We start from the raw sequence: 22,283 nt of genomic DNA, 5'->3' as shown, positions 1-22,283 counted from the left end.
TTCCTCCTTTATAAGGACCATTGGTATTGGATTTAGACCCTACTCTAATCTTAGAAGATTTCATTTTGAGATCCTTAATTACACTTTACAAAGACCCTTTTCCCAGATAAAGTTATAGTCAAAGGTTCTGAATGAACATACTTGGGGCGGGAGGGAACCATTGAACTCATTATAGCCCTCAAAGGAATTAAAAAGTATAAGTAACTCGGAAGGAAAAAGAGCAGATGAAAAAGTATTTTGCAAGATTGAATAGCTACTCCAGGGTAAGCACAGTGCTTTATGTGAATGATTTTAACCATCAGTGTAGGATAGGTGAAGATAAAATGAAATTTTGTGTGAAAGAAGTAGGAAAAGGAGTAGAGTGTTCTGAAACTTTTCAATAAAATTGGATACTGAGTCCACATCTGAGGTTGAAATTCAAGGAGATAAGGTAGGGTCTTCAAGAATCTAGAAAATGTCTAAATAACTATGAAAATATAGGATGGTGTATTACTAGATGGGTAAAAATATATTAGAAATAGTCAGGTCACCATGAGAATTTGCAAATATTTTAAGGTCCCCTTTAGCTCAGTTTATGACTTCCTTGGTATTACTTGTCATCATCACTTTGGAATGGAAAATCTGACCTTGGGGCGACCTACAGTTGAGAATTGGTTTGAATAGTAAAATGAGAGTGTTCTAAGAGGCTTAAAAAAAGCACTAAATTGATTAATTAGGGTTCAGGCTGGAATTGGGGTGATGAATAAGATAAGGAAGGGACTAAGGTCTAAGGAGTGAGCACAGCATGTATGGAGGAGAGACTAAGGTGAGAGAGTCCTAGGGTAAGGAAACCTGGAGAAGCAGAAAAGCCCAAAATGGTGCTGATGCAAGGGTGACTTGGTGGTAAATGGATCTCTACCAGGCAGGATAGTAAGACAGGGATTACAGACATTAGATATAAAGAATTCAAGAGACTGAAGGACATATAAGCCTCTTTTGCCCTTGTTTCAGCTATGCATAAATGGTATCTTCAAGAGGAAAAACAGCCAGTACGTTGTACTTCTCCAAAGTCCTGGATGAGTATTCTGGGATTTCTGAAACCTTGCATTATAGCCGCCTGGTTCAGTGGCGATAATATTTTCAATAGGTACACAATTTACTTTCCCTTCCTCTGAATTCATATTCTTTGGAAATCTCCCCCATTGAGGCTAAGATTGCATTACTGTCCTCCTCTGGGGGAGGACAGAATATGGACCAGGACAAAGAAGACATTGTTCAGCTTGACTGCCAAAACACTCCCTTGAAGTGTGTTTCAGAGACTAGAGTTAGTCCAAAGCCCTCATTTAAATGAGACAGGCTTTGTTAGAAGAAAAAAATGATTTGTGCATTCCAAGAAGCCAGGTCTAAGAAGGTTGGACATAATATTGTACAGTAAGCCTTACAGGAGGGAGGCAGGCTCAAGGAGGAAACTGAGGGTGGAGCAATTAAGAAATGAATGGGTTACTGAGATACACCTCTCCAGGAGGGTGGAGGAGGATCTGCACATAGACAGAGCTTATGCCGTATGCTTTGCTGGAACTCTGTACTGTGTCCTGGAGTGGAGCATATTTAGGGAGATGGTTCCTGAGATGGTTCCCAGGTCCCAAAGCTTGCATGTGACAAAGGGGAAATCCCTTTGGTGCTGCAGCAATCCTGGGGCACATGTGGAGTTACCCAGGGAGCTGAATAGGAGAGGCCTGGGGTCAGTGAGGACACAGAATGAACTGTGCGTGGTTTGGGGGTCTTTTCCCCTGAAGGAAAGAAGGAAAAGGAACTCAGTCTTGAGAGGCAATTTGAGATGAGTTTAAATTTGACTAATCACCCTGAAGCAAATAAGGTTTTAAATACGAAGAGATTATCTTGAAATAGGTAGGTTGGGTTATTTTTCTACTATGAGTAGAAATACATAGGTCACCATCAAGTTGAATACTACTATGAAGAAATAAATAACATCTTTTATACACGGCTCAGTTGTAAATGTAAATCTCGAATCTGTTACATTGCAGTTGAGCATTATTTTGGCATGATGATTGTGGGGGTCGGGGGCAGCAGCACATTTACGTATATTCTGACGTACAATGTCTCTTTTGACTAGATTGTGACTTAGCATTCCTGTACTAGCTTCATTTGGGGCAAGAAATGGAAAGATCTGTCCTCTCAAGGAGCATTGTCTACTAGATACTTGAGAGCTTAGTGGGGATTTTAGGCTTCCCATTGCTTACTTATTAAGTGGTAATTTTGCCAAGTGCTCTGATAAGAAATCATTTGAGGTGCCATGGAAACTCACATCAGTGGAAAACAGCAGACGTTTGGGTCTTTCTCTGATGTACTCAGTGTGATACCAGAGATCCAAAGAGATTTGAGGTTTTTTGGTTTGTTTGTTTTTACTTTTAATTGAGGTAAAATTGGCATATCCCATCAGGTATTGCCGCCATAGTGCACCCACCACCAAATCACCCGCAGACTACGGCCATACACTATCTGCTTCCTTCCCTTTGTTCTCACCCTGCTACCCTCTGGATGCACCAGTTCTGTAGTAGACTTTCGAGAGTTAGTTTGTAAACTAACTCTGATCTTTGGTTTGCTTTCTCCATATTTCACATACTACTGACGCTATCCAGTGTTTGTCTTTCTGACTTGTTTCAGTTGGCATGGACCAGAAGAGAATGTATACAGTATATGTGCTCCTTCAGTTCTATTTTATAAAGGTATCTCAGTGAATAGTAAAAAATTAGTCTCTGACTAAAGGGGAGAAGCTTTTCATTTTTGTTCAATCGCTGTGTACTAAATAAAGCAGGCATTTATGAAGGGATTCATTTCCAAGTATAATTCACAAGTAGTTACCAAGAACACTCAGATGGGGGGGGGTACCAGTTAGTTCTTTTTAATCACATTTCATTTCTCTTTGACATTCATATAAGGATGCTGCTGCATTTAAGTAGATGTTTTAAAGTATGCTTTTCTTCAAGTGCGTAGTAATTTTGGAAGGGAAATCTTTAGTCTTGCTTTAAAAAGCATGTCTTCATGTCTTCAGTAAGGTGGAGTGAGGTGGAAAGTTGCCTCCTGGGATACTGCTTATGTATTTTCCTAAATTACTGTGACACTTTGAGCACACCTTCTCATCTTCCTGTATCTATCTTTGGGAACCCAGAGAGGTAGGGTGGGGATTATAGTGTTTATTGAAAGTAGTCACTAAAGTAATTACAATTATAATTTTTTAAATGTTGATTTATTAACTCACAGGTCATTTTTATAATATATAGAACCTCTGAAATAATTTCATTCAAAACTTCTTAAAATTTCCAAAATTAAAAACATGTTCTTATATATTTAATAAATTGTTGATACTGGTTATCATTAAAAATAACTTAGGGCAGTAATTGTTCTTGATATACATTCACTCAGTGCAGATAGGTTTAGCCATATCTATCGAATGCCCATGTTGCTGATATTTTTATGAAGAATGAACTATTTTTAATTTTCTCAGGGTTGTCTATATAGTCTTCTTCAAAGTTATGTTTTATGGTTAATATTTGAAATTGTTACTCAGTTTCATTTATGATTATATAATATTTTCAACTGAAAAGTAGGTCTTTCTACAAATGCAAAGTCCTTGGCAAACTCAGAACAAATTCAGTTAAATAGAGGTTTTTCTCAGATTAATTTTTTTCATGTTAAAATGTGTAAGTATTTTAGCCCAAATGTTATCGCAGGTGTTTTATCCTCATTCTGGATTTTCTCTTCAATAAATATATCTACAAGACAAAGATCATGAATATAATATGCTTTGTGTTTTGAATGTTTTATCACACCATATATCTTACCAAATTCACTTCGTTTTAGTATAGGATATAAGTATATTCAGTTAAAACCATCAAAACATTGCTGTAAGCTGAGATTCTTCAAAACACCATAATTTCAGAATTAAATCTTGGATGCTGAATTCTCATCTCATTGTTTTTAGTTCTTCCTGTGCTTTTATTGTGATAAATTTCATCATCTCCCTATTTGTAAACCTGTTTTTCAAGAACTGCAATTGGTTAGAGGCTTTAAAAGTCAAAATGTTTTGGTGTGTGATTCACTGCTTTGATCAAAGATTTTCAACTGTTTCAGTAAAGAATGCACTCAGCTTTACAGAATTCATCTATCATACTATTATGGCACAGCGAGGTTGATTTTAGAGAGTAAATACTCAAACACTTCTAAAACCTGAGTGATGACAAAGGAGAAGGCAGGTACTACCAACTATTTGTCAGTTTTTCCATCTTTCTTTTGGCATTTGGTAGAATATAACCACTTGTTTGTATGCACTTATGAATTGTATATATGCCATACCCAATTCCAAGCAAACTTCTGCTCCACAGGTTCCTTCACTTACTAGAAACAATAGTTTTTAGCATTGCAAAATTTGTATTTGTATTACATTGCATAGGCAAATAAGGTCATCTCTTGTGTTAAACTTTTTCCAATTTGTAGTAGCATCCAGAAAGCATGAGAAGTTGCACCTGCGACAGAATGAACATCTACAGCTTTATTTTGATTTCATAAAATAGAGGAAAAGTCTCCCATTACTAACTTTATTACTTTTGTTTAAAATACCTGATATTAGCATAAAACCAGAATTATATAATTGTGAATTGTTTTTCTTCTACGAAACCAATGCATTAAAGCTGTTACTTCATTTCTCATATATGCACTAAAAACACCCCAGAGATAAAAAATAAGTAGTATCAACTTTGAGAAAAGCCTTACTTCCTAGAGCACTGTGTGAACCTTCTCTAACTAGGGTACAGTCTCCTTACAGTAGCTATTAACATTTGAAGCAGTTGCTGGTGGGTCTTTAGCATATTTGTGATTTTTTTAAAAAAGATTTATTTACTTATGCATACAGAACTGAGGTACAGGCCAGAGGTGCAGGGGCGGTGAGAGGATTCACCAGAGACAGAGTGGTGAGCAGAACAGGCAGATCAATGAAGTACACTGCTGAGGGGAGCAGCGGGTGGGTCAGGAGAGGTCTGCCACACCATGTGGATCACCTCCGGGGTGGGGATTGAACTCATGCTGAAGTGGCTATAGCTTCTTAGTGCTGTGCTTTAACTCGCTGTGCCACCAGGGAGGGCCCACATATTTGTGATTTATGGTATCACTCTGGTTCCAGTGGTAGATATTAGTATTCAGCACCAGCATTCTTGTAAAACAAAAATTTAGTATTTAAATTTTTATTAAATTTGTAGTTTTTCTTTTCTTGTTCATTGGTATTGAAAGGGCTGTTGAAAAGCAGAGTAGCAAAGTCATCAATACATGACAGAAACACTAATGAGAGCACTTATTCCATTCTTGAAAAGATCTGCTTCCTGCCACTATTTCATGGATACCTAACATGAAACTTCCTCTTTCCTGTTGATGCATTGCCTATTATCTGTGCTTGGTGTATCTTAGTCTCAGCATGGGGCATGGCATAACTGGTCATGTATCTGGTAGGTCTGGTAGGGGAACTACTACTTGAAACTGGAGAAATTTAGTTATATTAATTATGTCCAAGTGTTCTTTGTTTTATTGATCAGCATCCTACATGTTGTCCTTGAAGAGGAAGTTGTTTACTTCCATCAAGATAAGAAAGGGACAGGAAAAGAGGATGGGGCTGTCATTGCTCCCCTTTCAGACCTAATCACATGTTAAGGTGAAAATGCTCTTCATCCGGCAGTTGTCTCACCCACTGGTAGGCAAGACTAGCAGAAAAGTATAAAGTGGAAGTTACCCAACCCAACCTTGGGTGCATCTCAGTGCAACTATAAATAATAGTATTTGGTTTAAAAATGAAACACTTGTACAAAATGCTTAACCTGAGGGGCTGCTGGACAGGAGGTATAATCTGGCACTTTCACAAACCAGTCAAGGCCGATGGTCACCCTGAGTAGAGTTCACATTTCTTCATCTGCTTTGCATGGTCCTTTCTTCTAGACAGTTCTGATATCATCATTATCCTGTTCTTTTGACTTTTCCAATCCCATTCTCACAACTGAGTGAGTTCTATGAAGGGCATCTATGGAGATTGTCCTTCAGCCTTTTGCTATAGCAGTTGGAATAAAATCCAACTCTTCACCATGTCCTAAAAGTCTCATGTCCTCCTTCCCTGGCCCATCTGGCCCCACTAGATTTTAAACTTACAGGGAACACATACTTTGCCTGTCTGTTTTCTTTGCCAATATGGCACATGAGAGTTGCTCAATATATTTCCTCAAAGAAATAAGTATGGTTTATTTTGAGGTGATGAAAGGAAAAATGAAGTTATACTTTGCTTATCAATAGCAATAAGGAAATAATTCTAAATCTTTATGTCCTAAATATTCTTTCTCTCTGATAGTAAAGTTGGATAGCAGAATGTGTCATAGAGCTAACTCTTCTCTATTAACAGGGGTGTTAGGATGCGTAGTACAAATCATTTTGATTCTGCAGTCTTCCAGCCCCTTCCCACCTGGAGAGATAAGTGTAAGTTAAAGGGAAGCAATTGTTTTCAGCAACTTTAGGTCAGCATGTTTGCTTTAGGCACACTTGGCATATAGGAGGAGGAAAGATTTTTCTCAGGTTGATCTGGAGGAAATTGGGACATATGATGTTGATGGTGAAGAAAGGCTTTAAAGTCATGACTTTGAGCTCACGTTGTGTTCTTACACAACTGCTTATGTTGGATCTCTTTTTAAAACATGCTACTGTGCAGTTTTATCATGAATGCCTTTCCAAGGACAATAAATGGCTTTACACACTATGACATCGTTTCCATGGCAACTAATGTATTTTAGCAAAGAAAGATTGTGATAGAAGTAGGCTAAAAAGGACAAATACAGAATTGGCACAGTGTGAAATGTGGGGCAGTGTGAGTTGTAGTAAAGAATTTTTTTTTCTGACTTCTTGTTAGGAAACCTCTGTAACTAGATCTTGGCTTCATAACTCATACTAATAAAATCTTTACTGCACCCAGCACTGTTGAGTATTTTTTTTTTTATACCATTCCTTTAGTTGGATATTTTTGTTGTTTATTTGCTTTAACATGATTATCATTCCATCAATATACAAACATTTGTGATTCCATCCATTTTAAAGTATTTTACCCCTGGAAACTACCGTACTTCTCTGCACCCCTTTATTGATATGCTTCTTGAGAGGATTGTCTATATTTGCTACCTGTCTCCACAAAGTGCTAAGAAATCAAAGCCATTCAGGTGATGCTTTCAACCTGCTTCTTGATCCTGTTGACCACACCTTTTGTTTTCCAAGGCTATTACAACTTACCTCTTTTGTTTACTTACATGCTATCATGCCCAAATACATTTCTGATTACTCTATAAAACATCAAGTCCCTTGTATTAGCTGGTTTAAACTCTAGCTTCAAGGGAGGGAGGAGCACAAGGAACTCTGGTGACAGTTCAGTGGTGTCTTAGTGGTGGTAATTTTATGGGGATTACAGCTGAGAGAATGAACAACGATGTAAAAAGTGTATAAGTAAAAAATGAAAATAAACTCTAGTTATTAAAAAACAAAACAAAACAAAACAAAACAAAACCCAAAGACCCAGTTTACTCTGATTTGTGCATCTGTATGAACTTGGGTTGTTTTGTTAAATAAATCCCTTCTACACCGCCCCCCACCCCAACTTCTGTGTTCTTAAATAAGCTCTAGGTGGTGGTGGACAGCATTTAATTCCTTATTTAACAGAAAGCAAACTTGTCAAGGCCTGGCTGAGACCCTCATTTATGTTTTATTGGTGCACATGGTACATTAAAAAATCAAAAACAACATTTTAAAATTGCCAGTTTTATAGAAAAACTGAGATATCTAGCACCTCTTGGAAAACAATGGAAGGGGAAACCATGACACCAGTTTTCTCAGGCAGTGTTGCAGTTGCCCTTTGGGGAGGGCATGGAACTCTTCATCTCACCCCAGCCCCATCTCACCTGCTTTCTTCATTTATCTTACCTGCCTGGCCCCTGTCAGTTGCTTAAACAAATGACCCTTGCTGTATCCCCTGCCCTCACCCATTAACAGAGCAAACAAATAGTAGAACTTGGGATGGAACTTGTTCCCAAGCCAACTGCTGCCACCTTGGCTATACACCAAGTTTCTAATTTTTAGAGAGTAATTCATTCATAGGTCAGTGGTGAAGCATCATTAGGTAGTAGAGTACCTTACTCTTTTTGCACCTTACTAATTGAAATAGACCCTGCAATTAATTGTACTAAGTATACTGTTCATGGGGTGTTTCCCCCTGCTCTTTACTCTGTCAGAAGTAAGTTTTATGTGTGTCCATTGTGATGGGTCAGTGGAACTGCTGAAGTAGAGTGTTAATATTTAGATGTATGTAGAAGCAATGCACAGCCTGAAGGGAAAAGCTCCAACATTCTAACAGAGTTCCAGATTTTTAGTGAACGTGCATGACCTTTTTAGTACAGCAAATACATATTTTTGTAAAAGAAATAAAAATGAGTTAGAATAACATATAGAAAGCACTGGTCCAGCCCCTTGTTCCCTGCACCCCCCCCCCTCCCCGTATGAGACAGAAGGGCTGTCTCTACAGACCAGACCCTTTCCTTTGCAACTGTTCAAGTACGCACTCAGTGTCAGTGTGGCCTGGGGCTGGCGCTGACTTGTTAGCACCTTGTTACAGCTCTGTGCCCCTCACCGTTGTGAAGGTATATGTATCACCCACCATCATTAGATGTGGGGTAAGGTGAGGTAAGAAGTTGCCATTGCTGCCATCTCAGACCTTGCTAGAAGCGTCATTGTAGAGAAGAATGAGCTAATCTGGGACCAGGATAAATGGCTAGAGAAAATATATTTTGCAGGAGGAAATGGGGCAGTGAGGAATATCCCCACAAGCAAGGACTTTGTGAGTCAGGTCCTGTCTCCAGAACCTGCCTCAGCTGTTGGGACACAGGGGACGGTGGTGACCCTGAGTGTGGCCCATCCCACAAACTGCAGTGCCTGTCTATCTGCTGCCGTAGAAGCCTTGGGGAGCCCACTGTGAGAGTAGGCCTGTTCCCGGGCTGCAGGCAGGGAACCAAGAACTAACTGCCCCTGCTCCTGGAAACATTGAGGAGTGTCTGTGTGTGCTCAGTATGGGTCTCCATTTTCTCTGAGATTATGGCAGAGTCTGGCCCAGCCTGGTCTATTTTGTGCCTTGGCTCCTAAGTTAAGGATAACCCAAGGAACACTGTCCCTGTTGACATGCTTGATAAGGGAAGTTGCTATCAAATGGCTATTTTATCCTCAATCTGCACTGACATCATACCACATACCCTTCTGAGAGTCTCACTTTAGTTTTGATTGAATAGAGCTATGATCGTTGGAGCAGAAAGGAGCCATTCAGATGTGAATATGTGAAGACGTGTCTTGTAATGTGCAGACACTTTTTGGCAGGTCAATGAATATTTTAAGTCTTTTGCAAGTAGTAAAAAGGGTTGAGTTGGGAATAAAGAAGATTCTGTGGCAAAAGAAAAGTATACCTCATTTCTCGCTCAATCTTCCATTCCTTAAAATAACCAAACAAAAACCCAAGCCATGAGTGAAATCTCAGGCTTGTCTTAGCCCTTAAATCTCCCTCATCACATGTGAGACATGATTATGACTGTTATGTATTAAAGCTCAGTTTCTTGATTACATTTTTTTAAATATGACTGTCATTTTTTAAAGCTCAGTTTCTTGATTACATTTTTTTTTTTAATAAAAGGGAACAGTGGGTAGTATGAGAAATAACAGTACATTCTCCAGATTGGATATTTTGTCATTTATTTATAGCTAAAGACACAAGGTTAAATTTAAAGAAAACACCATCTTCTGGTTATGTCCCTGCTGTACCTGTGGGTGTACCCTGAACACTCCTCCCTGCCCCTGCCCCCCCTTCATGCACCCCTGTGCTCCTCCATGCAGGAGGGATCTGCCACAGCTTGGTTTTAGTGCTGTTTCATCCCCTTTCATTTCTTCATTGCTCTGTCACCACCCTCTTCCCCCATCGAGTCTCCATCAGCAAAACTGGCACAAGCCCCTGTCGGGTTGTAGTCCTGTGCGCAGGGCAGCTTACCCACCAGCTGGCATTGGGGCAGGGGGTAATGAGACAGGTGCCATCAGAGCACAGAGTGGATATTTAGTCCTGTATAGTCCTGCAAAGGAAAATAAGAGTGGAAAGTAACTTTGTCCTGAGCCCTGAAGCCTATTAGGAGGAAGTTAAACTTACCCAGCAGAGCTAGTGAGAACAGAACACCAATGTCAGCTGGGTGCTGTACCTGTCTTTCTGCCTCTTTATGGATAGAGGTGGGTTGAAAATACACTGGTTAAGTGCTGAACTGTGCCCCATCTGACTTCGCGGCCTGGGTTTCCTACCTTTCCCACCATCCTACCGCTGTCCTCTTACCCCACCACAGTCCTGTGGGCTGCCAAGCTTATTTCCATTTTCTGATGCACCTTTGTTCATTGTTCTTTTGCCTGTGCTGCCTTGTCACAAAGTGGTTGGGGCAGTGTCTGTGGGAGATGTCTCCCAGACCCTGGGAAATAGGAGAGTGGTGAGGGCTGGAAGGAGGCTACATCAAGAGAGAGCTGAGCACTGAATGAGGGTTTCTTAGTTTCATTTTGAGAATTTTCTCCAAAAATGACAATTTTTTGTGTGCTCTCCACAGATGTGAGACTTGGTCTGATCTACATAGGGGAGTGGTTTATTTTTGGGTCAGATCTCTGTCCTTTAGCTTCCATTCCCACAGCTGACCACACACTGTCAACATTTAGGGATCAGCCTTTTCCACTGGGGAATCTGGGTCACTCTAGTTATGTTCTTCAAACAGAACATCAGCACTACCTCATCAGGAAGAATAAGAACATGGAAAATGCTCTGATGCCCACAAGCCCACAACTGAATACACAGTGTGCTACTTCAAATGTCTGTGTAACTGCATGTGCAGCTCTGTGTCTGTGTAACATACATGTGGGGAGTGAGGGGCCCATCTAGTATTAAGTGTTGTCTATTTAAAACTTTAATTTCTACAATCTAGACTTAAAATAACATAGGAAGATAATTGGTCATTTAAATAAACTATCTATTTCACTTAAACGTTTAATCACCAAAATTTATTCTCAGTTCTTCTGAAACACCCCCTTTATTTAAAAAAAAAGTGATACCTGCTTTAAAAAGCAGATACCACTCTCTCTTCTAGGTAGGTGGCCATGTGAATTTTACATTTATGCAGTTCAATTTCATCCATTTGTATCCTCTTTGAAACAATGGAGCTGGTGCCTAAAAATAATCCAGGCCATGTGTGCTTACAAAGTATCTTTGAAGTTGAAGCTGTGACATCCTTCGGCTGCAGGATGATGCATATATGTATTGTCTTTGTTAATTGACTCCATCTGTTTAGTAAGCCTGGAAGCGAAATTGGATGGTGCCAATTTTATGTATGTATGGATAAGATTCCTTGTGTAGTAGTGAGCCAATAACTCTAGCCAGGTTTTCAGTTTTCCTTTTGGTACTGGTTCTAAAGTGTTGTGGAATGAAGACTCACTCTCTCAGAGCCTGTTGTTGAACTGTGCAAGCTGTGAGGTCACAGTTGCACCATATGCATGAGAATTGTTATCTTTCTTCACTACTTTGGAAAAGGGTCATTGTGATTCTCCAAGTGCTATTTCTGTTGCACTTTACACAGAGAAAATTCTAAACGGAAGTTAGATGACACCCTTCCTAAACCTCTATGGCTGTGCTCAAGAACCGAAGCCAAACTTCCACTGTATATTTTTCCTTTGGGACAAGTTCTCAGGACTGACTTACCCTTTGCTGGCAATAGGAAGGACCAGTTCAAATTTTTGGACAAACAGAAGTGTCCAGATTCACAGTGAGTTAGCCAAAATAAAACGCAGATATTGCACAGTGGCATCTCATCTCCTTGTTTGGGACAGGACAGCATGTCCCAGAAGCAAGAATAAGATGGGGTGATGTGGGTTGCTAAGGTACAGGCAGCAGAAGCACATTTATTGTGATGAGCACATTCTCCCTCCAGCCTCCATGTCTGTTCTCTTGCATGTCTGCAATGAGTTCATGATTTCAGTGCCTGTCTGCTACAGACAATATATGGGTTTCTGAGTCTCTTCCCCCTTTTTTTCTTCCCTTCATTGTGAGTCATCTTTGATTAAACAAAACAAAGATGTTACTGTTCATTATGCATCCTTTCAAACAGTATAAAAATTCTCTTGTGTAAGTGATGAACCTTTGGGGGCTAGTGAGAGATGGGTAATGCTTTGTTTTTAGAATGGTTTTGTGTGGGGGGTGATTTTGATGGGAATCCTAATTTATGATGGCAGTGTTTTAAGCTATGAACCAGGAAGAAAGATGCTAAGACTCATATTGAAATAAAAGCAATTCTTTACTAAGATAAGAAGAATCATCTTAGGGTTTTTTTTCTTTTTTTCAGATTCTTCAAACCCTTCACTCTCTAGCCTAATATACTGATGTGAACATAATTCCATTCCCCTATTTTTTTAGTGATCTCTATAGACACCTTATTAAAACTAAGCTTTAGGCCCTCCCTGGTGGCGTGACAGGTTAGGACGCAGCACTGCAAGCTAGCGGCAGCCGCTTCAGTATGAGTTCAGTCCCCAGCCTTGGAGGTGATCCACAAGGTGTGGCAGACTTCTCCTGACCCATCTTCTGCTGCTCCCCTCAGCAGTGTACTTTGTTGATTTGCCTGTTCTGCTCCCCACTCTGACTGTAGTGAATCCTCTCACTGCCCCTGCACCTCTGGCTTGTACCCAGTTCTGTATGAATAAATAAACCTTTAAAAAATAAAGCAAAACCAAAGTTTATTCAAGCAGCTAAAATTGCAAACAATGAATGAGGTGCTATAATACTGGAAGGTTATAGGCAGAATGCATGAGCTAACTGGAAATCTGTCATCCTGTTCCTGGTATTTTAAAGATAAATGTGTAGTGGGCATGGGTGCCATCAGAACCAGCACTCAGCTTTGCCGGGGGCTTGGCACAAGGTTCTAAGGTAATGCTGGGGCTAGAGTTCCATGGACAAGTTGGCACAGGCTGGTGGGTTGGCAAGCCTCCCAGAGAGGGGAACCCCAGCTAATGGGAAACAGGGACATCCCGGGAAGTTTTATTTTTAAATAGTAAGGCCTACCCACCATCAGACAGAAAGTGGAACAGGTAGGGGGTTTTATGCCAAGAGGTAAATTGAAGACAACCTTGGAAAATGCATTTTTAATATATCCCAAATATGGATGACTACAGACACACTAAAGAGAGAGAGAGAGTGTGTGTGTGTGTGTGTACGCATGTACGCACGCACGCACGTATGCGTGCTAGACCTTCATCCATTTCTGTAAAGTTCTTGAAAGTTAAATCTCATGCTGGCTTCCTTTAGGGGTGCAAGACCAGGTCTTTGCAGTTGCAGGCAGGTGTTTGTGGGCAGTGTGACTTAGCAACAACTGTGTGAATGAAAAAAAAAAATTGTCACCAATTGTGCAGCAAATGGAAATTCTGTTGTGGTGCTTTGTGGGTGGCTTACAGCAAAGAGTGTTCAGTTCTCTTTTGATATATATATTTTTTCCTTTACAGTTTTTTGAAGAAACAGGATGCTGATCTAGACGTGGAAAAAGTAAGTTGACATATTTCAGATTGAGAGAATGTAAATTGGAAAGGGTTTCCCATTGGGGCCTAGAACTTGGTTCACTTTGAATTAGAGATTATGACTCTTGAATCTGTAGGTTTCTTTCTTTCTTTTTTTTTTTTTAAGATTTATTTATTCATACAGAATTGGGGTACAGGCCAGAAGTGCAGAGGCGGTGAGAGACTTCACAGGAGACAGATTGGGGAGCAGAACAGGCAGATCAATGAAGTACACTGCTGAGGGGAGCAGTGGGCAGGTCAGGAGAGGTCTGCTATGCCTTGCAGGTCACCTCTGGGGCCAGGGATCAAACTTGCACTGAAGCAGCTGCGGCCAGCTTGCAGTACTGCGTCCTAACCCTTGCACCACCAGGGAGGGCCCTGAGTCTGTAGGTTTCTAAAAGAGAAGGTGAATTGGAGATGGATATGAAATATAAATTCTTAATTCACTTAAGTGAACCTGCTTTCCCTCCCTTTCCATTAGATGTAACTTGCAATTTTTATAATTAGGGGAACATAGTTTTAACTGTAAGCTGTTTCCCCATGCAAAAGTAGAATGGGGACAGCTGGCCTGTGGCTGATGAACCCTCAGGAGCTGGCGAAGGATGGCAACCATCTTCAGACTGAGGTGGTCTCTTTAGTACACTAATTGCTGTGTTTTTTTTTCCCCCTCATTCATTCTCAGTGACTTACCTCTGCCCTAGTTATACCTTTGAATTGCAGTCACTGTGTATAAGGTCATTTTTCATTTGTTTAATATTGGTTATTTTTGTGGGGGCAAGGGGGTGCCCACTGGGCATTAGGTATCAGGCTGGACTTTGTTGAGACAAAAATTAATGTGATAGATGGGTATGTAGGTTCTTGTTATGCAGTGTCATAGAGCTGTGCAGAAGGCACTGTGGAAGCTCAGACTAAAGGCTGGACCACCCAGAAAAGCTGCTGGTTGGAGGGGATGTAGGAAGGAACCATATATACTTTTCTTCTGCAAAGCTTTGCTAAGTCTTCTTGCCTATACTTCTCTCTTCTTCCAGGCACCTCAGCTTCCCAGGAAGGGCTAGACTTACAAGGTTTCACTAACCACCCAACAGATCATCTTCTACCCTAGGCATTGCTATCCAATCGTTTTGCTCTGGGTGTAAGTTTTAAGCAGTTCTGAGCTAGATCCTTTGATTCCCTGACCACTCAGGGGCTGTCATTTCATCCTCTGAGAGTGACTTTTTGTGTTATTATTTATTTCAAATTTTTGTATGAGAGCTTCTTCTCCTTGAACTAGAGGCATCCCCTAAGCAAACAGTATAGCTTTGTTTTAAGATGAGGCGTTACACCATCTGAACCGTCACCCTAAACCTGACCTTTGATCCCACGCAACCCCCCACATTCTGCAGAAAGGTATGTGATCTACTTTTAGTTATGACCTTTTCAGCTCATGCATACCACAGGGACTCAGGAAAACAGAAAAGCCCTAGTCAGTTTGGAATCTCACATGTTTAGGTATGGCTGTGGAAGTCTCAGGGTTGACAAAGGCATTTTTTAGAGCAGTTCCATCCTCACTGTGGACATCCTGGGTCAGAGTAGGTTGACAGCAGGCTGGCGCCTTTTGATGGTGGGAGCCACTGCAGGATGGTTTCATGCAAACCAGCTGGAAAGCGAATTAAATTCTTGCTTGAGCCCTGCTACTAACTTGCTATAGGACGTTTGGCCAATCTTTTCTTCTGTCTGAGACTCGTTTTACTTATCCACAGAGGGGTCTCTTTTCCATAACCAAGTCAGATCCTTTATTTTTTCACTTAAGAACATAAAGCACAATTTTCCTGTTTTGTTTTCTGAGATGGACCTTGGCCTGTGATCTAAAGGTTGCCTAATCAGGATGCCACCAAACGGGGAGCTTGCTGAAGGTGGGGCTGTGTGTAATGTCCTTTAAGGCACAGCACCAGCAGTGTGAGTGTCCAGCAAAGGAATGACAAGTGGGACTGACCTATCCTGTGGTTTGAGTATTTTAAGTACTGAGGGAATTTAGAATAAGAGGAACTAAGTGTGGGTTGGGAAATGCTTCTTGGGCTGCAGAAATGTGAACTGCTTTTGAGGATACGCCTTCCTCCCCTCAGTCAAGTAGTTAATGACCTGAAAACAGTGAACCACCCCAAGGGAGTTCACTATTTTAAAAGCTCTAATTCAAAAGTTCCGATTCCAGAATCTTCTTTGTAAAGCTGATAGAAGACTGTTGACAACTCTGTGTGTGTACATGTGTGCATGAGTGCTATGTTTATGTATCTGTTAAGAATCTAGTATAGTCCATGTATAAATAAATGATTGCTGCTGGCCAACTTGAGTGAATAAAAATCATTCATGTTATAGCATGTTTTTTGAATGGAGTTTGAGCTTTCTCAGTAAAACTTGCTTAAAAAGACAGCACTCTATATGCTAAGTTAGCTGTATCTTGACTTGTCAAAGCTCAAAGAATAGTCACTATCAATTTTGTAACCATTAGTGATAAAAATGTATTGGACTTCCATTACACTGTGAGTTCTTTAGATGCATTAGACTTAACCATTGAAGAATCCCAGGACGTTGTTGTTGGTGTGTCCCCCTACACTGTGTGCCCTGGCTGTTGTAAGGGAGGTAGGAGAGTGAGAGTCTGAAGAGGAGGAAGGGAAGAATGGCATACACAGAACTCCCTGCTGTCTGTAGGAGCCATACTTCTGATGGAGGAGTGTGGGTCCACTGGGTATTTGGGGGATGGAGAAGGAACATGCATAAGGCTGCCAACCCCATGCTAGTAAGATGCTAGACTAAGCACCAGAGCCTACAGGATGGCACCAAGTTAGCTTTCCTTTTCTGTGCCCCTACACCAATCCTAGTCAGACTGACCTCTTTACTGGAGATCAGGCACCAGGAAAATACCTAGCCTCTGTATTACTAAGTCAAGGTTGAGTTTCACCCAGGTTTCCTGGTGACTCGAGATCAGGAGAAAGGTTTAACTCTGTGTGTGTTTGTGTGTGTGCGCGTGCGCATGCTGTGTTTGCTTAGAGTTCTGTTTTAGGCTGAAGAGCAAACCTTTTTCACTCTGGACCAAAATCATTTATTATATATCATCCATAATAACTGTCCCTTTATTTTACATAAATCTCTGTTTTGTAAAACTAAGCTGCTGTTCAAAAAAACATGCCCCCTGCCAATTCAGATTTCCAAAATAATAAAAGATCCCTATTCCTGGACATTATAAACTCAGGCAGATATCAATTACAGTTAGAAGAGTTACAGATAAGGAAAGAGCTGAAAATGTAAGGACTAGCCAGTCCTGGATAGAGAACAGTTAATCCATTCATTTCTTGAACACTAATGAACATATATGGAAAAACTGCTGTTCTGGGTCACATGTCAACATACTCTGTTGCTCTGTTTTACATGTGAGAAAAAATGAAACTCAACAAAAATGAATGATTTGCCCAAGGTTTACGTTGAGGAAGTGGCAAGATCCGAAAGTAGGTGAATGTTCTCCTTTATAGAAGCTCAACAGAGCGGAAGACAAATGAATCATCAGCCTCATATAATTAACTGGTAATTTTATGCACATCTTTTTTTTTTTTCCTTTTCATTGAATTTTCAAGGACTTTTCCCTTTATTTGTGGTTTTAAAAATGGCAATGATATATTTATCAAGGAGAAATTAGAAACTTAAAAGGGGAACCATCTTTTTAAACCTGCCATGGTCCCACCAGGTGGTCCACTCAATGACATCAAGACAGTGACTTCTAGGGATAGCATTCAGCAGCTCTGGGAGTCTGCGGGGGCCTGCAGGGTGCTCATTTTCTTTCCATGGCTGGTTCCTAGGCTCAGGGATCATTTTATTGTATTCCTCATCTCAGTAGCATTCATCATGCTACCAGGCAAATGCTGTTGCCAGGAGAGAGTGGGGAGAAATGCTGCCCACATTACAACAGAGAATCAAGGCAACCTCCCACCTACTCTGCACCATTTGTTTTTACATGAAGGCTTTCTCCTATAGCTGTGAGATGCTGCATAATTTGTTCCACTGCAGCTAGGCCTACTGGGTAGATATTGGAATTGCTTGGTTGTCTGCCTTGCATAGACTTATTGTCTGCTGAAATTGCATGCAAAACAGAGATTATTAGTAAAATAGGAATGAAGAATGACTTAAAAGATGCCTTTGTCATTGCCCCTAGATAGTTTTAAAAGCAGAGCTGCACTTATTCTGAGATTGGCTTAGGATAAACCAACAAAGTACATAAAAATGCAAGCTTTCCCCTCAAGGAAGGGTATTAGTGCCTACTTTGGGCCAACAAAAAAATTTATATAAGCAGAAAACCTTCCTTGTTAGTTTACTAGTGCTGCCTCAACAAATGGCTGTAACTTGGTGTCCTAAAACAACAGAAATTTATTCACTCATGCTTTTGAAGGTCAGAAGCTAATATCAAGATGTCACAGGATTGTATTCCCACCAGAGACTATGGGGCAAATCTGTCCATATATCTTCCAGCTTTGTGGCTGCAGGCCACCTGAAATGGCAGCCACATGATTCTAATCTCCACCTGTTCCTTCACATCACCTTCTTTCTGTGTGTCTAGTGAGTCTTCTCTGTATCCCTCTTGTGGACTCCTGTGATGGCTTTTAGAGCCTCCCAATAGTCTAGGATAGGCTCTTCCTCTCTGGATCCTGTACATACACTTCACACATGTGTATGTACATACACATCATAGCTTTGTCATGTAAGGCAGTAACTCAGATTGCAAGGATTAGGAAGTAAACATGTTGGGGAGGGGTCATTGTTCTGCCTATCATACCCCTTCTCTTTGTGAATTTCTGTATTTTCTCCTTAAAATGTAAAGTTTGCAACTACATGTTTCAGACATTGTTTTCGTTAATTTGATTTTCTTGGAAGGGGCCACTTGAAAGGCTAAAGAACTACCTTGCCTCCAAGGCCTCAGACAGGAAAGGCCATGCTTGTTGTCTTTCTCCAACTGGGTTAGTGTGAGGACAAGAATCATGGGCTCTAAATGCCACAGAGGCCTTTGAAATCAGACTCTCCCAGCCTTAAGGGGAAAACTGAGCCTGGAGGTGCAGTCAGGAGCTGAGATGGAACCAGTACCTACTACTTTAAGCTACCTCTTCTATGTTCCTACAACCCCCCCAGCTCTCTTTCTAATATGGACTGCTAGGTCATCATTCATTTGAGAACTCTTCAGCATCAGAACTCCCCTCCAGATCTCCCCCCATCCCTGCAGATCCTCCTTTCTTAGGTCGACATCCCTGTTTCTTTGAAATATTTGTACATTTTCTGTGGTCATTCTGTTTGCTTGGCTGGATTCCCTTATATCACTCTGTAAGTGGCACCCGAATATGAACAATACTTCGAAGATCACTTGACCAGTGCAGATTAAGAGTCACTCTTAGGTCTTATGAGATGCACGTGTTTTCTGCATCATTATGTGCTATTCTAATGCAGACCAAGATTACATTTCTAATTTAGCTGCTCTGTTGCAGCTTCAACTTACATTGACTTTGCATTCAATAAATATCTTTAGGGCTTTTAAATATGACTTGCACTAAGCCCATCTTCTATCCCTACCACAAAAAAGATCTAGGTTTCTGTAAGTGGCAGGATGGAATTTGCAAGGAACCCAGAATATAACCGAGGCAGGGATCAAGAGAACAGATAGATCATGGACTCGTGGAGACAGAAGCAGTAGCAGGTACTAAACAGGAGGCAGGAAAGGCAGTTTGGTAAGGCGGGGCACGGGGGGAAGGCTTTGTTTGGTGGCATCTAGAGGGACAGATGTTTGGCAGCAAAATTGTCTAGCTCAGCTGGCCAAAGGGCCACATGAGAGGAGTATTGGTGTACAAGACAAAACTCTGGTAAGGCAGTTGATGAAGAGAGTTGTGTCCAGAAGAACAAGCGTTATACATAGAGCCCACTGCCAAGATGTGGTGGAGCCCAAGACAGGAACTTGAACCCAAAGAATAAAAAGATGTCTGAAGTCAGGGTCATAAGACTGGTGTGATTTGGAGTGTCAGTGTCCTACAGCTTCGCCCGCCCAGAGCCTGAGGTTAGGGTCACTGTTAGAGCTTGTGAACAGGGGTGAGTTGTCTCAAAGCAGACTGGAGGATGTGCAGCAGGTGATGACACCATCCTATATATGCAATAGATTTTTTACAATTAAAAATAGGATTTTGTCATTAATAATTTTTGTTGTTGTTTTGGTCCATACTGGTAGTCACTCTAACCTACTGAAAATTTTTTTAAATCTCTATTCTTTCCTCAGTTAACTAGCCTCCCTCAGCTGTGAATTATTTGTAATGTCCACATATACAGCTGATGAAAACATAACCAGGGATGAACCTAAAAAGTTCTGCTGTGCAGGGACCTCCCTCCATTGCTGCTGCTCCTTTGTGATGTCAATGCCCTTGAGTATGGTCATTCAGTCAACAGAGGCCACCAAACCAATTCGTTACTTGGCTCAGTTTTCCATGTTGCTCAACTATGCTTCGAGTGACTGTTGTACCTTTACTAACATCAATGCATTTATATTTATAGACTATTTCTGACAATCTGATGAAAAGGTCTTAGAAGGAGGCCATACTATGGGAAGGGAAGGTTGTTTTCACTGATGGTCAGTGGGTTTAAGTCCCAAGTCCCACTTCCTGTAACACACCAGTGGGTGTTAGGGTGTGGGCTCAAAGGGGGAACTGGAACCACTAGCTCAGATGTGGATTCCTAATACTTGTTTTAAGGGTTCACCTCGATTAAAGATAGATCCTCATTTGTGGGTTATATATGGTCTCTGAAGAGCAGTCCACACTTTTGGGTGAAATGGCAAGGTAGAGATGTTCACTTAAGTTGTGAAATGTGCCACTATTGAATATAGTCATAGTGTGAAGTGAAAGAAAGGAAGTGAGGTGTTATGGGGGTGTTTTGTTCATGGAAGAAGGGTAAAGCACAGTTCCCCTGTTCACTAGTCCTTCCAAACAAGGCTGGCAAGAGAAAGTGAGCTGGTTTCGGGCTGGAACATGAGGAAGTGTGATGTAGTGGAAAGAGTGTGTGGGCCTCGGGCTGAGTAAGTCCCCACTGTGCCATTGACGAACTGTGTGATGTTGGCTGTGGAGGAAGCTGAGTCGTTGGGCTTAAAATGGCAACTGTGGTGAGTTGTGTGGTAGGGGACACTCAGGGGGCTGTGAAGTGGATTAAAGAAGATCCCAAAGAGGACTTAGATGAAGAGATGCTCAAGAGAGGCCATAACAGTAGCTTACCGAATTCTTGTTGCTCCTCCTCTTTGTGTTAATACTACCAAAGACTGGATAACTCCGAGGGTGATATAATGTAGATTGACACTTAGTGTGGAAGACTTTTTTTTTTCTGTTACTCTGTGGCAAGATTTAGTACAACAGTAATTTAAAACAAACAAAAAACCTTTGTTTAGGAAAAATTTTGTCCATTTAGTAGAATAGCTTGAATAGTCATCCTTGACTGAAAGTGAGAGAAGTTAAAACACAAAGTAACCCTCCTGTTGCCTATTATACTGTTATCAATTAAGGGGGCTATATTCCTTTACCAGAGAGTGTGACTTATTTACCATGGTGATGTTCATTGCCAGAAAGTAAGTTTAAGTGAGAAAGTTTGGGCAGCATTCACGAGTATCAACAGTGAAATAAACTGTAAGACCTTCTCATGGTGTGTAGAAGCCAGTACATGGAGACCCCTACCAAAATGGCAGAAGTTACATAGTTAGAATCATACAATATGTACCCTTTTCAGATTAGCTCCTTATACTTTGTAATATGTACTTTAATTTCCTCCAGGTGTTTTCATTATCCTTGTTATTATGTTTTCATTATTCTTTTTAGTGCTGAATAATATTCCATTACCTGGATGAACCACAGTTTGTCTGTTTACCTGCTGAAGGGCATCTTGGTTGCTTCCAGGTTTTGGTATTATGAATAAAGCTGCTGAAAATAATCCACATGGAGGATTTTGTATGTACATAGATTTTCGACTCTTTTGTTAAATACTAAGTAGTAGTGTGCTAAAAAGTGCTTACTTTTTGTTGGAAATACACAGATTGATTTTTATATCTTTTCTGTGTGGAGATGGGGGGGGGTGGTAGGTGGGGAGGAATAGAGCTGAAACCAGTGCATGCCTGAGTACAGACCTGTCTTGCAGTTTCTCTGCTTATTGCTGATTTGCGAATTGTTTCCTGAGTCATGCCCCTAGCCTGTGTGCCAAGTGTAACAGAACTGTGCTCCTCACTGTGTTTGCTCATCCTACCACCTCTTTGTCATTGGTTTATACATTCATTTTTTATTCTGCTTCTTGTGATCAAATGAAAATAGGCCCATCACAAGTGCACATGGAAACATGCCCTTCTGCTTTCATATTGTGGGGCGGATGGTATGAAACTTTTTTTAGGCAAATAAAATTACCTAGCCTTTGTTCAGGATAGTGGTTACAAATTTGTGTATTTTTTTCCACAAGTAGCATAGTAACTATGGAGGGGGGTGGGAACTGAAGTAAAGAAACCATTTGGCAAAGCCCTTGCTTTTGAATAGATTATCACTTTTTTTTTTTAAGATTCATTTTTATTTATCTACGCATACAAGAACTAGGGT

General features: G+C 40.7%; 1 protein-coding gene across 3 annotated transcripts in view; it reads left to right on the top strand.

The window, feature by feature from the left end:
- FYN (FYN proto-oncogene, Src family tyrosine kinase) overlaps positions 1-22,283 on the top strand; it is a 261,917-nt gene that overhangs the window by 82,710 nt on the left and 156,924 nt on the right. For all 3 annotated transcript variants that reach the window (XM_004673778.2, XM_004673777.2, XM_012722015.1), the window contains exon 2: positions 13,615-13,654. The gene's annotated coding sequence lies outside the window, so the exon portion shown is untranslated. The remainder of the gene's footprint in view (positions 1-13,614; positions 13,655-22,283) is intronic.

This window comes from Condylura cristata, unplaced genomic scaffold (genome assembly GCF_000260355.1).
Source record: "Condylura cristata isolate star-nosed mole 26May11 unplaced genomic scaffold, ConCri1.0 scaffold00001, whole genome shotgun sequence".
Taxonomy (NCBI): Eukaryota; Metazoa; Chordata; class Mammalia; order Eulipotyphla; family Talpidae; genus Condylura; species Condylura cristata.
This window is presented reverse-complemented; position numbering and strand designations above follow the sequence as displayed.